Genomic DNA, 6,359 nt, shown 5'->3' with positions numbered 1-6,359 from the left:
AAAATACGGTTTGTTCTCATCGTCTGCCCACTTTTTTTCTTCGTTTCTTTTTTTTTTTTTTTTTGCTCTCCAACATATACATACCAAGGATAAAGTGAACAGGAACGTTCAAACATGGCGCCTTTTCATTCCGGGTAAGCTAATGCACAACTGCGAGACTAAGAAACGGGAAATACGAATAGATAAGAGATAATGACATTGTGGGGCACTCGGGCGCCTTTATTTGCCCGCAATAAATATCTAATCAAGACCGAACGCCTCGCCTATCTCCTTCAGCAGAGTGTACCCCTCTCTCCGCGAAGCATCGACCGAGGCAAATCGCAACATTCAGCGGCCACTTATCGTAGGTAGCGTGGCCGAGCGGTCTAAGGCGCTGGTTTTAGGCACCAGTCTCTTCGGGGGCGTGGGTTCGAATCCCACCGCTGCCAGAAACTTTTTGAAGTCGTTGGAATCGTGTTTTATTATGAATTGCCCCGCCGTGCATGACACTGGTATACGGCTCCGGAATTATTTATGGAATAAACAGCTGGTTCACCATTCTGTAGCTCATTCGTTAGGTTTTGTTTCAAGGTAAACAAATTCAGCGCAAACACGCACGACAACCAATGAAGAAGAGACGATACTGGCGCCGACTAGCAAGTGCTTCTTTCTTTTTACAACGCGTCTATATCCTTAACCACTTAACCATGCATGTTCACGCAATGCAAGCCATAGAAAGACGCATGCCACACCCTAGCCAGTTACCGAAGACGTGCGCAGAAAAAACTGTATTTGGCTGACTACATGGAGAAGTATTTATCACTGATACAGTCGTCTGCTTTTTTCTTTATGTGGAAGGCCTCCAAGGCCAACCGCTCGTGTTCATTCATGCTTCTGCCAAGAATAGACGTCTCATCAAATCGCGGTTTACAATTGCGGCAAGAATGAAGATGAACAACGAGATGTGTCCCTTTGCATGCATTATTATTCCCCATTTTGCTCCCTCATGTTCCCTAACTCGCTCATTGATACATCGCCCTGCCTGCCCAATGTAAGTCTTTCCACATGAGAGAAGGAAAGCATAAACGACACCGGTGGTACTTGGGATGTGGATGATTCCGTGCCTGACTTGGCGTCCTTGCTTGCTATCATCGCAAGTTCGGGAGCACCGCTTAGCAATCTTGTCCGGCGCAGAAAACGCACTTTTGCGCTTGAATGCATAAAATGACGTTTGTTAAAAAAGTAACCGGAACTACAATGCATTTGTGCGCAATGTTCGGGAATTATTACCTCGAATATGGTGTCATCCTGAGAATTCGTTTCAAGTGGATCTGCCTTGCGAACTCCGCGGTTAGAATTTGTAAATTGCAATGTGGGCCATGAGGTAATTAGGTGAAATGTTAATTCCTGATTTTTTGTTAATTAGAAGATTAGGCATTTCAATTTTTTTGTATAAGTAATGTCCGCCTCTCCGTGTAGAACAGTTCTTGGGCTAGAATTCTGCTATCTGCCACAGGCAACCTTTAAAAAATTTTGGAAGTGTTCGCTGAAACACCCGGTATATGCACGTGCCAAATAATTTAAGCCAGCCTTACTTTATATTTATATTTCTTTAGAGATGACAAAATGTTTGGTATACGATTCGTTATTCAAAGCTAAATTCTTTCTTTTTAATAAATGTATTTATTATGTTTCGAAAATTTTTCTTATTTGAACATGCCTTAATAATAGTCATTTACCCAAAATGAGAAGGACTATATACAAAGCGAACCCATAGGGATTCATCAGAAAGGAAGCTTCGTCACTTAAAGAGAAAAAAAAGATTGCGTCAAGTCAGCATCCTTACGTGATTTGAAAGGGAGATCGTCATGACTTCTCGAATTACTTGGTTAAGTTCATGATACGTAGCGTAATAATTTTCACGTGTACTTTACACCTTAATCCACCTTATTTCTCTTTAATCCGCCTTCATCCACCTTTATTCACTTTACTCCACCTTGAGTCACCTTATTCCAACTTTTTCTAACTTTAATTCAAATTACTTCTCTACAATTCACTTTAATTGACCTTAAGTTAAAGAATTACCTATAATTAATACTTATTAACATTGTGATCCCATTTACTATTTTCTCTATTACTATTGACGTCGCACAAGACGCTGACGACGTCACATTGATTTTTGGCACCATCCATCGTGGACAACAACGCCGGCTTTTCTTGTCTCTCGGGGCATACAGGTATTATGCTTTAATATAATGTCATAATTCAACAGAAAGAAAGCTTCCTCCCTGAAGAAAAATGTCCGGCCGACCAGGACGCGCTTTTCTTCAATGACGAAGCATTGTTTCCGCGGAAACTGCACGGGTTTGCTTTGTGTCTCAGTGCTATAGTTACGGGCAGACGACTGCATTCTGTTTCTTGTTTCGAAATTACTTCACGTTGTAGTGGCGGTGAAATTACCGTGACGGTGAGCCCGCGGACAGGCAGGCAACGCTCAAACCATGTGCTCAAACCACAATGATAATGGCGGGGGTGGGTTCGCATTTTATAAGTGCTTCATCGTAGCATCCAGAATAATCCCTGATGTTCGCGTAGATTCGAGAATGCTCAAATATATTCGCGACTTGCGCGCAATCTGACCGGACACGCCCAATTTACCATTGAATGGGCGACAACGTACGGCAAATTTCGGATAATCTAGGCGCGTGTTGCACCGAGCGAAAACTTGGTAAAAGTGAGATTCCGGTGAAATTGGACATCGTCGAAAAAAAGTAATACATCCACCCGTGACAATGTGTTACATTATCAAGCTGAAATTCAAGCATTTTTTTTTTCTGTAAGTTCTGGCAACCTTAAGGTGGAAGCACCTGCCTGACAGGCAGAACTCTTCGATGCACACTAGACAGGGCACGTCATACGTATCTTATCTATGGTGGCTAGAGGGGGAGGTGTCGGCATCGGAGTTCCCGAGAGGCAGCATTTTTTCAGGAAGATGCGGCGGCGCTTCTGTCGGCTCCGAGATGCCTCCCGTACGCTGGCTAAGGTCCGCTGCGGTTATTTGGTTCCGCTGTGAAATGCTTTCTCGCTCCGCGGCTTCTTGGGGCGCAATACGCGCATCGGAAAACCACTTTAAAGGCTAGGCGACTTTATCGCTGCAGCTGGCCTAACGTACTATGTACTAAATTTTGGTCATTTTATCGCCGCGCTTTAGCTTCGCGCTCAGTGCAACACTTTTGAAACTCATGATTGCACCAAACAGAGAAAGCTTCCGCAGTAGGCGGTTGTTTGCAGTTTGCCAGTGCCGCTTTTTCATTTTAAGGGACTATTACAGAGTGCCGTATGAAGTTCTGTTTGGCGTGTCTTTATTAGTGTCTTGAGCTACAGGCGCTCGTCCTAATCATCTACTGCTTGGTGCGCGCCTCATCAGTTTAAGCGGGCCGCTCGAGTGAACCATGATTATTTCACGTTTATTTAATTTTGCGATGAAAGGTAGAACTGTATGCACCAATGGTCAAAACTCAGCATAATGAGAGCGCTAAGGGAAATTAGGTTTCCAATATTAGAAACCTGCAAAGAATTAAGTTTGCGTATTTAGTACCACTCAGATAATGCCAAAAATGCCTTACAAAAATAAGAATATTTATTGTTAATAAAATAATACACACGACTCTCTCTATATATGGTTGTTAGCTCTCAAACAAACAATATGACACGAAATGGAGCGCAAATCCAATATGTAATGGAGGTATATACCCAGAAACGGTGAACAAGGTACAGTGCAGACAATAATTTGTCGGGTGGGAAATTCTGTTCAGATATGCAGATATTTGTTGGCATATAATGTGATGTGAACAATTGCTGTTTTACATATACAAACGCTTTATGTTGGTCTTGCTGATATAAACTTCGCAGTGTTGCCGTTATGTTGTGCGCCTCAACTTGAGGTACTTCATTTTTTCTCGCTTCTGTTGCGTTTCGCCTGCGACACGTGGTTTTGCGGTGCGATCCAAAACACTTCCCTTGCTTCGATGCGTTCTCTCCTGCGACAAGGAAGTGCAACCTCGTGATGACAAAAAACCGTATCACTTGCTTGGTGATTTCTACGCTATGCTGCGCACAGCCAACCATATCCAGCTTATTTATTTTCAGGCAGGAAATAAGGTCCATGATGCTGTCAGCCTTCGACTTGTTAAAGCTGAAACAATGCGTGAAGGCATCTTCCATCGCAGCAACCAAGTCTTTTAGTACCTGAGATGGGTAAAGTAGGCCACCTCAATTCATGTGGTTGGTAAGGCACGACTCTTCCGGAAGCAAGCGCGAGTCTTTTGCTTGAAGCAACAGCTCGAGAACAATCTTTGCACTTTGTTCTCATTAGCATTTTCCTGGTAACATGCCCGCTAACGTGGTAGGGTATGCGAGAGTCGCTATTTGATCCCACCATTTCACGATGATCTGGCATCGCATCCCAATGCTTTACCATCTCGTGAACTTCATTTAGGTGGCCCACATCCAGGAGATCATCCAGCTTACTCTGCATACCGACCAAATTGTTGCAGTGGCGTGGGTCAAGAAGGGGTACTCAGAACTCCTTATGACAAGCAAACAAACAAAAGCAAACAAAAGCGGGACAGGTGAAGCTAACTTCACCACAGACTTCACGAAGCGCGCTTGGAGCCGGAGAGATCGCTCAAACACATCACGCTAGGCATCTCGGAGACGACGAGCGCGCCGCCTGTCGCTGTCATGAAAAAATGCCGCACCGCCCTACGCGGCGCAGCCCAGCCGATGCTGACACCTCCCCTTCTAGCCACCATATCTTATCTGACAGAGGTCAACTACGGGATATAACCAAGTGACGCTCCCGAGCGGTCTGCCGCAGCCGGCCAGATAACAAGCGCGCTTTCAGTGTGTTGACTCGTCTGAGAGGTTTTGACAGGGTTTGACACTTGTACGAGGTGCCACAAGGTGGCGCGCCCTGCCGGGTATTTAATGCGCATTTTCGTTTAATAATAAATTCAATAGCTAGTCATTGCCGCTGTCGTTCTTTCGAGCCGTTCATCAGTGTAAACGAATGAAAAAATGAATTCTGGCGTTTTACGTGCCAAAATCACGATTTGACTATCATGCACGCCGTAGTGGGTTGCTGTGGAGTAAGTTTGACCACCTGGAGATCTTTAACGTGCCCCCTATGCACGGGACTTGGGCGTTCTTGCGTTTCGCCCCCATCGACGTGTGGCCCCCGTGGGTGGGAATTGATACAGCGGCCTGAGGCTTAGTAATGCAACGCCACAGGCGCTAAGCCACCACGGGGTTTGACGAGAGTTACTCCCAGCAAATGTTGTTATTCTTGTGAAAACGGGATAATATTTAACCTGTTTCAAGATTACGGTCCACACTGGATCAAATGGAACGGACTACTGCTACTGCCATTACTGCTCCAACTAATAAGTACTGTATATAGTGCTGCTAACTACAATAAGAAATTACTGATTGTGATGACGGGAGCAAACGCAAGTTTTGCCATTACTTTCCTGATCGTCATGACATATTTCTTTTCGCATTCTGTACTGTCTGCTACACAAACAGTACGAAATAAAGACGAAGAAAAATGACTAATGATAAAGAGGGGGAGGTGGAAAACCAAAGAAGGAATGTAAAAGAAAAAGGCACAGCGAAAAAAATGAGCTAAGGGAAAACGACGGAATCGAAAGAAACAAGCAGAAGAGAGATAAAAAAAACAAAAAGCAGTCAGAAAGAAGGACGAAAGCAAGAGGAGAGAAGTGAAACACGACGAAATTCTCCTTCACAGCGGTAATTAAAAGAGCAAGAATCATTCCATGGTTGGAAGAGACAATGCTACTGTCCTTGGCGAATGTGGCTGCCATTATGGTGTGCATTGTGCGAATCGTCGTTGCCAATGTAGCACGTGCAGCGCTCGGCGTAACAGCGCCGCTAGTTTATAGATATTTTTGTCCTGACTGCCTTTAGACACAATAAAGAGGCGGGCAGGGCGTGCAGCTGCAAAGGATGTAAGGCGCGTATCGAGCCCACATTGGCGAACGCCGATTGCAACACGCAGCGACGGGCGATGTGTCGGTAGCGTGGCCGAGCGGTCTAAGGCGCTGGTTTAAGGCACCAGTCTCTTCGGGGGCGTGGGTTCGAATCCCACCGCTGCCAAGATTGTTTTAGCTTTACTTTAGTCGTACAAACATTCGGGGAGCTTTCTTACTTGCTTCGTCTTGCTTCCGTTTGTTATAAGACGTTAAGGCGAACACGTATTCACTGCTTTTCGTTTTTTTAGATCTTCCTTTATTACTGCACCTTAACTTACTATGGCAGGCATCTGCTGCTGTTCTCAGCGAGAATACGGTCTGGAGAGG

At 44.8% G+C, this 6,359-nt stretch overlaps 2 non-coding genes across 2 annotated transcripts; both read left to right on the top strand.

Annotated features, from left to right (window-relative positions):
- Positions 1–346: 346 nt before the first annotated feature.
- Positions 347–428, top strand: TRNAL-UAG (transfer RNA leucine (anticodon UAG)). The gene has a single exon. It is a non-coding gene; the product is annotated as a tRNA-Leu (tRNA).
- Positions 429–6,074: 5,646 nt separating this feature from the next.
- TRNAL-AAG (transfer RNA leucine (anticodon AAG)) lies at positions 6,075–6,156 on the top strand. The gene has a single exon. It is a non-coding gene; the product is annotated as a tRNA-Leu (tRNA).
- The last annotated feature ends 203 nt before the right edge of the window (positions 6,157–6,359 follow it).

The sequence above is a fragment of the Dermacentor variabilis genome, chromosome 4 (assembly GCF_050947875.1).
Source record: "Dermacentor variabilis isolate Ectoservices chromosome 4, ASM5094787v1, whole genome shotgun sequence".
NCBI classification, from domain to species: Eukaryota; Metazoa; Arthropoda; class Arachnida; order Ixodida; family Ixodidae; genus Dermacentor; species Dermacentor variabilis.
Note: the sequence above shows the minus strand (reverse complement) of the source record. Positions and strands in the feature narration are given on the sequence as shown.